At 37.2% G+C, this 12808-nt stretch overlaps 2 long non-coding RNA genes across 5 annotated transcripts; one reads left to right on the forward strand and one right to left on the reverse strand.

Moving 5' to 3' along the window:
- Positions 1–614: 614 nt before the first annotated feature.
- LOC133617697 (uncharacterized) lies at positions 615–3306 on the reverse strand. The gene is made up of 5 exons (XR_009817060.2): positions 3245–3306; positions 2779–2880; positions 2662–2700; positions 1366–1488; positions 615–1176 (listed from the first exon to the last, which is right to left on the reverse strand). It is a non-coding gene; the product is annotated as an uncharacterized lncRNA (long non-coding RNA).
- Positions 3307–3578: 272 nt separating this feature from the next.
- LOC133617688 (uncharacterized) lies at positions 3579–11814 on the forward strand. Of its 4 annotated transcripts, XR_009817057.2 has the most exons (6): positions 3579–3720; positions 5564–5659; positions 6026–6264; positions 8446–8598; positions 8716–9024; positions 10734–11814. It is a non-coding gene; the product is annotated as an uncharacterized lncRNA (long non-coding RNA). The 4 variants fall into 4 exon arrangements; XR_009817056.2 differs by having other exon boundaries at positions 5564–6264; XR_009817054.1 differs by having other exon boundaries at positions 3635–5659.
- Positions 11815–12808: the final 994 nt, after the last annotated feature.

The following is a 12808-nucleotide window of genomic DNA, read 5'->3' on the forward strand; positions in this document are numbered from 1 at the left end:
CACCAGCTGCAATCACTCGCTGGCAATCTGCACACCTGCGACTGATCAGAGCGAGATCAATAAGGGACCAGTGGACCCAAGGATCGTCGCGGGAACTTAGCTTTCTCATGGTGTACCGTAAGCCTTATGCGCTCTTACTATATTCGTGTTTCCTCTCCGTGCCTTGATTTGTCCCTTGTCTTCTCCCGTGTCCCCGCAGTACCCTCCGTCGCCTGCGTCTCAATTTCCCCTGGATCTCCCTCTGGACTCCGACTGCTTCCTTCGTTCCTCGACCTCTTGCTCGCCCCTGGATTCTGACGCCTCGCTCTCGCCCCTGATCAGCTGCCTGCCCCCTGGACTTCCGCGTATCTCGTTCAACACGTTGGTAACACTCACTTCAGTTAAATTCTACACATAGTCTTACACCATTCCCTTTTGTATTCTAGTTCACACTCCATTTCCTTAGTTTAGTAATATTGTTTATTATTATTTATATATATATATATATGTTGACTATATATATATAATAAATAATTGTATATACCGCCCCCTGGTGTCTGTTTGCCGTCACCCCCTCTCAGTAAACACAACAATGTGAGCCTTAAATGGAACCTCTATAAAGGATGAGGATCTTTCTTCTGACACACTGGTCCCACAAGACAGACATTTTATTTGTTTACTTTCTAATGGCCCAAAACAATTACTGCAGTATTTATGTAATAAAATAGGCGATGATGCAGAGCGGGATAAAAGAAAGTTTTTGAACTTCTGCACACTGTTTAAGCAGTCTGCATTCAGACTATCGGGACAAAGCAACTTGAACATTTTCAGCAAATCGCTTATAGGGCCTTATAGTGACTTTATGACAGTTTTCATAAGCCATGATGATCAGAAGGCACTCTGCCACGGTTACTGATGCATTGTCATATAATGGTTTGTCTGTTGTGTCCTTGATATTTGACTCTTCTGCACACTCCTCACTCAAACTATCTTCAAATCCTTCATTAAACGTATGTCCGTCATTGTACATCCAATCCCCCATATCAGGGAGAGATTCCTCAAATGATTGAGATGGATCATACTCAGCATCGACATGTAGTTCAGTTGTTAGGCCATCAGGAGGATCTATGAGGGCTGATCTGGAAAATGGTTTTCCATTGTCTTTGATAGAGTCAAAAGTAGAAATATTTTCATGTGCTGAAATTAAAATAGAATAAAAATCATTAAAGGTTTTTTTATAACATTTTGTCACAAGGCAAAGCGTATAACATCTCAGCATATCGCTCACATTCTTACACTCAAAAGTTTGTCATATTTTAGCAGGATATGCTTTGTGACAAAATTCACAGCAAAACATTAGTTAGACACAGAAGACGGTGGGTGTACCTGGCGAGTAGGGAGAGGCTTGATGTTCCAGAGCGGTACATCCTGCATGGACACCTGGAGGTTGGATGTGTTCCATATGAAGAGCAGTGTTTTGGGCTCCTTCTGTTCCCCTGCTGCTACCTCCTGACACAAAGAAGAGGAACCAAAAAACTCTAAAAATTAAAATAATTAAAAGAAAAGAAGAAAATTGCGAAACAAGAAGCAAGTTGACATAAATTGAACACATTATACAAATCTAGCTAATGGAATGCATTTACTTTTTTCCCACATCTTGATCGCATTGTAGTTCAAGTTTACGTATCTTCTGTGTTTGTGGTAACACATAATCCACAGTATTAAATGTAACTCATCGCAATACAACACGCACTATAAAAAGAAAGTGTGGAACTTCAGTGATAAACAATGCCAATGATTAGTAAATACACAGCAGCAAACCAAACCTATGAGAAAGGATCTTGACGAGGGATGCAACATTATTGTAAATATTGCGTTATTTTGGTTTCAAAATTCTCACAATAATGCCGTGATGTGTGACGCTATCAAACGAGAACTCCCGTCAGTGTGTTTTTTTCTGACAATATTAAGTGGGCTGATCTGAGAAGTAAACTCGATCTCCCATGATATCCCGCGTAGTGTGGAACAACAAAGTTCAAACATGGGACATTATATAGGGGCGAAAAAGAGGAAGTGTGCAGGAGTGACGGGAACGTTTGTGCTTCGTAGCTCGGAGGAATTGTTGCTGTGAAATATTTCTGTGCCTATAACTGCTGTGTTAGATTAAACTAAAATATGTGTGTTACTTAAAATTCTGGATGATTTTGCACCATTCCTTTGCACTTAAAATACCTGTTTATAATAATAAATAGGACTACAACATATGAACATTTTGTTTGTATTCAATTACAGTAAGTGTGTTTATCCTAAACATTCCTGCCACTTCATTTAACACACGTTGACATGTTTGTAACAATATCTTACTGTGGCTTTAACACTGGGACGATATAATACCATGACATTTTGATAGTGTTACATCCCTAATCATGACTTGATGTTTACCTACCAGCCTTAACTTGAAGATGAAAGGTTCAAAGAAGATTAATTACACATGCTGAGACAACTCATATTTCAAGTTTCATTCTTCATATATGTGCTACTGTAATCAGGGTAAAAGAAAGCAATATTTCCATGCTTGTTCCTGACAAACTGTGGACAGCTTTTTATCCATCTATCTGGTCTGTAAATCTCAATCAGAACTAATTCACATAAACAAAGAACACACATATACATATAACTTACTTAGACATTGCTCATCAGTCTCCACATTCACATTGGTGGCTGCAGGAAGAAAAATAAAGTATCACATATTATATCTGCTGCCAGTTTAATGCACCACCACTATGCCAGTCTACTCACCAATTGTACAGTCCTTCTTGATCGTTTATTTGAGTCGACTTCTTTACCGGTTCTTCTCCATCGTTTTGCAGGTTTTCGTTTTGTCATTTTGACACTCCAATACTATGTAAATACAGACAAAGGTTGCTGGAATACACAGTGGAACTTCTTGTAAATGTAAAACTCTATATTATGTTGAAGCAGTGTATGTTCAGTAATTTATATTGTTCCACTTCCAATGTTCTCTGTACATTTATTTCTATCATTGTTATTTCACTATGGGATGTATAAAGTGTATCTTATCACTTGCGATGCCTCGGTGGAGGTAAGTATCATAGCTTCGAGCAAGGTGGTTGCGCCGTTGAATGCGGCATTTATAGCTCTATTTTCGTAACACAGTGACGTTACATTAGTTTGATGAATAATAACTCGTGTGTGTTAAAGTAATTTAAATACCAAAACAAAAACAATAAATGGTATTACTTACTTTCAGTCGTTATTCCTTCGATGCTGAATTGTTTCCTCCAATCGATACAAGTCACATTCGCCCACTAAATGCGCATGCGTGTTTTCCAGGAAGAGCAAATATGATTGGACAGATTCATGGGGCGCCGTGCCAAATCTCGCGAGAATGTTGATGAGACAGATCCACATCTCAAAATTTAGATAAAGTTGATTTTCTCCTTATATGTCCATCTGAAAATAGCCATTTTTGGCTATGTGTAACTTTCAAAGGAAGGCAATTCAGAAAATTCACGCCTTCTATCAGACAGCGGCGGACATGACGCGTTGTTTGCCATCAACGTCAGAAGAAGAAGAAGCGGGAAAACAGTAGGTGGCGTAACATTTTAACGTTGTGTGCGCCGACCTCGAACGAAAACGAGGAAGAAGAAGAAAGAGAAGAAGAAGCGGGAAGGTTTTGGAAACGACAACCGCAACGCTTGTGACAGAAGACTTGGAGAGGTAAGTATCCTAATATTTTTTAGTTGGTTAACCATGTAATGTTGTGAAGTGAAAATATTTAACTGTTGTGACAACGAGTGGTCCTTTCAGAGGTTGCGGTAACGCTAATGTCGTCTGCCCAGCAAGTAATGTTAGTATATATAATGACCTTCACAATTAGATTATACAGTGCATATTAATTTGGGGGTTTGACTTTAAACATTTTTATAATACTGTTGTAGGTAAAGTAACAATCGACAAATAATTTTATTGGTATGGCTGGCTAGTTGTAATAAATAAGAGATGACATCCAAAAGTGTTCAATGATTAACAAATGTGCCCCGCCATTTTGAAAGCAGCAGTACATTTGCTTACTAGCTGGCAGTGGCCAGTATGTATTGTATCACGCTATTGATCATATAAACTGCATATACTGTATATTGAAAAATAAAGTAGCTATGTGTGTACAATTTGAAACATTCATTCATTTAAATGAAACTAGCATTATCAGACAGGTCTTGTTAAGACTAGTTAGACGTAGACTTCCTTTTTATTGTCATTCAAATTTGAACTTTACAGTACAAATAGGAACGAAATTGTGTTACATAAGCTAATGGTAGTGCGGGATAAAAAAGCAATAAGGTGCATATATAAATAAATAAATAGGTTATTGTACAGATAAATATATTGCACTTTTTCACATGCGTCCACGTTTATGGATGTATGTTATATTGTCTTTTTTATTCCAGCGAGTTAATCCATTTTGGGGGGAGTTGAGGGGATAATTTCATTATGATGCGTTCAAGAGCCTTACGGCCTGAGGGAAGAAGCTGTTACAGAACCTGGAGGTTCTGCTTCGGAGGCTGCGGAACCTCTTACGAGTTACGTAATATAAGAATAATTTTCCTGTGATACATGTTTAATAAGTTATGATTGTCTTAACCTGGTCATCCATCCATCCATCCATCTTCTTCCGCTTATCCGAGGTCGGGTCGCGGGGGCAGCAGCCTAAGCAGGGAAGCCCAGACTTCCCTCTCCCCAGCCACTTCGTCCAGCTCCTCCCGGGGGATCCCGAGGCGTTCCCAGGCCAGCCGGGAGACATAGTCTTCCCAACGTGTCCTGGGTCTTTCCCGTGGCCTCCTACCGGTCGGACGTGCCCTAAACACCTCCCGAGGGAGGCGATCGGGTGGGATCCTGACCAGATGCCCGAACCACCTCATCTGGCTCCTCTCGATGTGGAGGAGCAGCGGCTTTACTTTGAGCTCCCCCCGGATGACAGAGCTTCTCACCCTATCTCTAAGGGAGAGCCCTGCCACCCACCTGGTCAAAATGCACTAATTTATGGTCAACCTCTTCAATACAAAGTCATTGGGGCTCAATATTTTATTCATGACCTTTTTTGTTAAAAATGCCATAACTTTATTAATATGTACCCTATTATAAAAAGGTGCCATCAAGCCCCCCGCACCCCAAAATAGATAAGAATTAAAATAAGAATTAAACTGTCTGGGTTGAGTTTTTTTTTACTATAACCAGAACGATCATAAACAATCATTTTGTTTACTTGTTTTTGACAGAAGTTAAATATGATTTACCCAAAAAGTTAACATCCATATGAAGTGACCCCATATATGTAAATACTTTCCATTTATATTATAGTTCCATCCATCTATCTATTTTCTACTGCTTTTCCCTTCCGTGTCGTGGGGGGTGCTGGAGCCTATCCCAACTGCGCTACGGCGGAAGGCACCCTGGACAAGTCAACACAGATCGACAAGACAACATTCACACACTCGCGTCAATTTATTGTTGCCAATTAACCTATCCCCAATTTGTGATACAAAATTTATTTTTTCATTAACAGGATGGACAAAAAGAAAATGACAACATAAGAGGTTAAGAGTTCCCACAAAGAAAATGAAGGACCTGCATAATTCTCCTCCCCTAAATGAGCAATCTGGTAAGTCTCTGTATGTGTGGCAAAGCGGACTACGGTTAAGCCAAATTGCCGTGTTACATGTAGCTAACAAACTGGAAAAAGGACTTTATTAGTTTGTTTAGTATTTAAAGAACAGCTGAGAATGCCACCTTGGAAAAGTCGCCCCAAGAAGGTTAGTAACAGTACCCTAATTGTAATGAGGCCACACACCTCTAAGACAGCGATGGGCAAGCTCACCCTACTGCATATGCTTTAAAATGCATATAGGGATGGGGAGAGGGAATAATCATAACATTGTTGTCCAAATGAGGTGACAAATACCAGTCCAAATTTTTATACTCAAATAAAAAATGTTAAACACTTTCTCTTTTGCACTCTCTCTTTCAGGGTGTTTGGCCTTCGTCAGATGGGAGGACGGTTATACCGGCAAAATCTTTACTGGAGCAGACATTTTGTCAAGAGATGAAGCTCCTGTGCAGATCTTAGATCTTAGAACAGGAGATTCTGTTTTAGCAAAGTGGTCAGATGGTAAATTTATAGGGCAACTGTTGAATATATTTCAGGAAAAGTGACGGGGGACTTGTAACAGGCAGCAACACTGTTGGACCACCACCACCACCCTATGGGTAAGATTGACATTTATTACCTCATGCCTATGGGGCTACAAGTTCAAAACTTTTCATCTTTATAAAATCAAATTTGGTGAATTTCCAAACCAAAAAAACAGCATTAACTGAAATATTATTTTATCTGCCATCAAATAATTGTTTCAGTAAATAGTATGTGAATGACAAATACAAATATTTAATGTATTTCATTGCCAAAACCCCAACATCTGTATCCACTTTGATTTCAGGATTAAAAGTTCTGAACTTGTGGACCCTGAAAACAATTATTTGCCATCATTTTATTACTTTTTAATCATGGTCAAAATGTTCATAGAGTGTAAATGTCCACTCTACAATCTCATGTGTAAAAACTAGGGAGTAAAAAAAATTAACATTTCATGTCATGGTTACAATTGTTATCACAGTATTGATAAATGTGCTCAAGAAGTACTTGAACACACACTGAAATCTTATAAACAAGTTTTATTGAGGAAAAAAATAGTTACACAATATATACTTTCTTAACAGAAGAAATCTAAGTTTTTAAACATTCAGTTTCACATCAAAATATAAATTCCGCATTTTTAAAAATTAAATATAAATTAAAATATATAAAAATATAAATAAAAGTAGTGTAAGGATGGGAGTTGAAGGATGAGTGTCAAAAAACAGAACTTTGCTTTCTTATCAGCAATCGAGCATTAACTAAACACCGGTGGGTTCTCGGAGCAACACACAACACCAGAAATGTGTCCCGAGAAAACCTGTCCGATCCGGAGCTTTCAACAATAACAAAAGTTCCATGGATGAATTAAGTAAACAATATCAAAAAATAGGATCCAAACAAAATTTATGGAACGCTCGCCTCGGCCGCAGGTACTTGCTGTTGCTCTTGCCTAAACGCCGCACTGAATTTCAGGACAGGGAAACCAAAACAAGCTTGCTAGTTAGCATAATTAGCATCATCGAGCTAGCTTACTTGTTGTTGATACTGTTACGTGATTGGCTGTTGGCGTATCCCTTCCATTGCTCAGTAAATATTGTTAACTGATTGTCTGTTATAGCATGTCCCTCCCATTGCTCAGTGACACTTCCTGTTTTCTGTTTCCTGGGTTCCCAAAGCGCGGGTGACCTCATGTAGCGAATCTTGCTTGCTCAAATATTTTATCGAACGCATTTAATATTTATATCATTATGTGTCTATTGCGATATATATTTATTGTTTTATTGGCCCAGGGCTATGTAGTATTGATTCTTAAAAAAATATTTTCCGGGCTTGCGTGGGAGCACTACGTGCAGATAGAAATGTTCCTCTTTTTTGTAAATGTTCCTCTTTTGTCAAAGGGTGCTCACATGCCTGTACTTAAAGAAAGTAGGTATGGCGGAAATCTCAATATGCCATAGTTTAAAAACATTTTTTAATCCAAATATAAGTACTGGTTTGACAGTTAATACTTAATTGTACATTTCATAAATAATCCTGAGATATATAAAGTGATAACTTTTTGGTGATAGTCAATGTTATGTATAACTTAATATTGTAAAATCTGTCATAATCTGTTGGTATTGTTGACTAAGTGAGTTGTCTATTTCCTTGCAGTCAAGAAGATTTCATCTTCAGTATTGGTCCAGTTCCTTTGTCTTTGATGTGAAATGTTTTTGTTTAGGAGTACTGTACTGAATGATTGTAGATATGGTCAATTTTGGTCATGATACATTTATTTTCATTATTGGTACGTCCATCATAGAGTGAGGAGAACAAATCATTTATAGACGGCTGATTTTGTAGTTTGAGATCTGTTACTTTTATTATTATTATTATTATTATTATTATTATTATTATCATTATAGGTACACTTCAATTGTAAGTGATAGAATCCAAAACAAAAATCCATAAAATCACATTGTATGATTTTTTTTTAAAGTAATTAATGTGCATCTTTTTGCATGATATCCATATTTGATACTTCAAATATACTCCCAAAAGAGGTTTCTAGGTGATCAATTCCATGGAAAAAAATGCAAATTACCTGAAAACATACAATGTGATTTTTTGTTTTGTTTTATATTTTTCAGTCTATTAAATACTTGTTCTCCTCACTGTACATAGACTAAGGTCCACTTTGGCCGCTGGAGGTTAAAATGTGGGTCATTTCAGTAATTTTTTTGTAGTTCAGTATTTCTCATCTCTTTTGACAGGAGAGATGCAGGCAACCCATCTGTCGAGGACACTATCTCATATCGACCGCAGGGAGAAAAATCATGGACGCCATGTGATGGATGTTGGGAGGAGTTCGAAAAAATCCTGCGAGAAAAGCAACAAATCGAAGAAGTCCTCTTGAAAATAGGCAGGTAATTCATGCTAATTTATTCATGATGTGATTATTTTGTTTACGTAAATTTGTGATTTGGCCTTGAACACATTATTTTCTCATTCGGGTATTGTTTGTGCTATTTTTTCCCTTTCAGATCCGGACCAAGTCAGAGTACTCCAAACTCTCTGCGACCTCGTTAGTGACAAATACAGCGACGGCCCTTCTCAACAATCGGGCCAACAGGAGCTCTTTCCTGAGAGCGGCGTATTCATGTCCTCGTTCCGCCTTGCTGCCATGAGTCATGCTTCAAAGCCCAATTGCATGCGTTTATTCCACGCACTTTTTGACCACTTTTTTACAGTTGAGGAGTGTCAAAATGCTGTCGCTTTTGGTCGCCCTGGAAACAAACCTGCAGGAACAGGAAAGCGCATCCTTGACCGGAAAAAAGTTGAAGAAATCCTAAGTAAGTTTTCCCAAACTGAGGGTGTTTTCAGGCCAAAATTGTGTGACAATAATTAAATAGAAGTTCAATACGAGAATGTTTGATCCCTTATCGATTATAGCACACGAGAAGCATAACTGAATGTTACATAATTACAGTTTGTGATTGGCCAAAAAACTAGCATTGTGATAAGCAATATAGTGTTATGTCCATCAACTTGAAGTGTGGTTGTGTGTATTAATGTACTGTATGTGCAGGGTTTCCACAAGGCATGAAGTCATTAAATGGATTTTGTGTAAATTAAGGCCTTACATGGCAATAAAAAGCATTAAAAGCGTTGTCCAGAGGCATTTAAAAAATGTAATACAATTGTAGGACATGGCCGATAGTCAATATGTCAAACGGAAAAAAAAATTTTAAAATTTAAATTAACTTAAGAACCTCGAAATTGCTACATCTGTCTGTGTGTGTGTTTATTCTTTTAGCTGAAGCTGCCAAACTGCATACAGGAGGTATTGTAAGGTGGGAATGCGACAAAAGCACTGCCTCAATACGGCACAATGAAACTGCTCTGGGTGCCTAAACTTTTCCATTCTTTGGTCACTGTAGGCGTGTAGTCCTTAACTGTGACATCATGTCAGGATAATGGGGAAGCTGAGCTTTTTTCATACACGACTCGTTTATTTCAATCACCTCCACTTCAACACATATGAGCTAACTTGGCTAACATTAGCAACTGTCGTGACGCAGGAGCCTCAAGTTATGGCTTAGGATGGACAAACAAGGCAATTTTCACAGCAGACCACAACTCTTTTATTCTGACGTTCCCACAATAAATTAATACGAGTTCCTTCAGCTGCTGGATACTTGATACATAACTTGCTATTTACTGTAAACATTTTAAACAACAGAGAGGGTGTAAAATACAATATATTCAATATCGGCAAATTAATATAATTGACATAGCTTTTTTTTAATGCATTTTATTGGCATTTTTCCAAATACCGTTGTGTATTTTTCTAAAATGTTTAAATCGATCATCCATGTCCAAAAACATGCATAATTTGCAATCCTAGTATGATGTTCATTTATTATTCTATAAAACCTTTTAATTATTTTAAAACAAATTGTAATTGTAAAATGGTATCCTCCAGTTTGTGGCTATTATAAGACATATTTTCAGAGAATATATATATATATATTTACAGCATGTTTTAAACAGACACAACTAAAAAATGGCTTATGGGTATATTATATTGATCATCTGATGCAGAATTGGATGTTTGTTTAGAGGGCTTAAGTGCAGTTCTCCTTGAATTTTTTTGATGGACGGAACCTTTAATTGGCCATTCTACTGCCATGCACACAGTCAAAACACTAGATGCTACTCCAGAAAAATAAATAAATAAAAATACATTCTCCAATTAAACAGTTTTGTAAGCCAATTCTAATACACGAGAGAGTAACAGTTAATCTAAACTTTTCAACTAATTAACTTGTCTAATGCTTACAACTGTGTGTATACAGATAATTGTAGGCTTTTGACTATATATAATAACCATATGCAGTCGCACATGGGCATTACATTTTTTTAAGTACCAAAAAAATGGCGTTAAAAAGCATTAAATTAGATTTGCATTATTATTATTGCATTGCATAGATTTGATACCTGTAGAAACTTGGATGTGGCAAAATTACGAATGCCTGATTATTATGTTCTTGCCTTACAGCGTATGTCTTGAGATGCGGTACCCTTTCTGATTGGGACAATATTGAGGAGGCCAAGCTCAAGCAAGCTTTGGTAAACAAATGTCGGGCAAGAGCAGGTTTTAAGTAGGCCCTTGTACCTGCCAAGTTCATTCTGGGGTAGGATGTTTCCTTTGTAAACATGTTGATATTTTGGTCTGGGGTTGCGCAGTATATATTGTATAAAAATGCCCTATGATGTAGCTTTTAGTACCACGTTATACTGTGACAATGCATATTGAGCTGGGCTGTGTCTCGCAAATTTGGCACTGATGCAACCTCACTAACAAGCTAGCGGCTAATATCCCTTCACAGTACAAAGCTGTTTCCAAATAAAAAACGGAAATGACGCAGTATGTTACTGCTTACATAATCAGGTATATTAGTAGCTTTTGTAACCAATTTCAAAATGTTTTAATGATCATTTATGTACCAAATGTTGTATTGTTATCGCAGGAGGCTGTTCTATTGTTTACAACAGTGTTTCTTAATCATAGGGCTGGGTCCCACTGTTTGGTTGCGAATACCCCTTGGGGGCCGCCAATAAATATCTGTTTCTTAGCTGTGGTCCGTCCATATGGGCCGCAATGGTACTCAGTTGCAATACACTTTAGTGTAAGATGACTAATTCAGTGTTTGTATTTGAGTGGGTCCCAGACCCCTCTGTAGTGGAAAAGTTGGTCGGGCCCTGAGGTAAAAAATGTTAAGTATCCTTGGTGTTCAATGTGTGATTATTTTTTATATGTAGACCAGTTCCAAACACCACGGTTACAATTTTATAAATGTATTTCCAAAATGGAAATTTAGTCATTTACTCACCTTCTTACTGAGATTAAGTCAGGTGTTTTTTTTAACTACGGTACATGGTTTGCTCAACAAGGAGTTAAAAAAAACTACACCGGACTTTTTCACAACAACAAAAGTGAGTACTTAGTTTTGTATTTGTTGTATTTTTTGTATATTGTTTTAATTATTGTGAATGTCAATATGTACATTATGTATGCACTAATTAACTACATTTAAATTGTTGTATTTAATCTATTTTTATATCTTATATTTTGTATTTGTGTGTAGCCAAATAAAGTGATACACCGCTCAATATTTGAGTATTTATTTTTGTGTTATTTCTAATTAAGTCAGATAACGAATATTTAAATTGCACTCTCAATTTGTTCTCATTATTCTCAAATTTGAGATATGATGGCTTTGTTAAGACATTTAAGAGAAATAATCAAGTCATGAAAGAGACATACATAAGATCTCTTTTATTGCTCATACATCTCATTTCTTTCTCTTTAATTCTCCTTCAAAATAAATGAGACATAATTGAGATCAGTGGCATACATATATGAGCTCTCCTCAGTGTATCCCACTTCTCAAATATTGCTCAAATGGTTGTCTCAACTCAACCTCCTTTGTCTCAGTGATGTCTTGTCTCTTTTTAGCTTATTTATTGCTCCTAAGGGTCCCTTAGGAGCAATAAAAGAGAAACAATTGATCACAGAATTAGACAGATATGAGAAGCTCAAAATGTTCTCAAGATACGAGATTAAGCAACAGATGAGCAAGCACATTTTTGCTATGGGCATCAACATCACAACACAATTAGATTTGGAATTAGAAACATTTCTAACTTCCTCCAACTAAAACAGTAAGGGTTAAAAATACACAACATACAAATACAGAATGACAAAGTCTAATGTAACTCATTTATTTATATCTGAGAACAAACTACTACAATACAGAGGACTGTTGAGGATCTAAAATTGGAAACCTTTCACTACACTGACCATAATTGGCTAGATTTGGAGAATATTATCGACACAAACATTCATTTATTTCCCAATGCGACCAGCAACCATTTATACTACACAAAGGAACATATCATTTATCTTTTAATCTGACACTTACTTTTTTCTTCCTTCCGCTCCTTGAGGGCTGTCTGGTTTATGGTGATGTCATCTCTCAGTTCCTTGGCGATACTCTGAGTCTGTTGGCTTCCTTCAACTGTCTTTTTTAATTCCTCAAAAACCTCATCTTGCTTGCTGCCCTCTGAAAC

The sequence above is a fragment of the Nerophis lumbriciformis genome, linkage group LG01 (assembly GCF_033978685.3).
Source record: "Nerophis lumbriciformis linkage group LG01, RoL_Nlum_v2.1, whole genome shotgun sequence".
Taxonomy (NCBI): Eukaryota; Metazoa; Chordata; class Actinopteri; order Syngnathiformes; family Syngnathidae; genus Nerophis; species Nerophis lumbriciformis.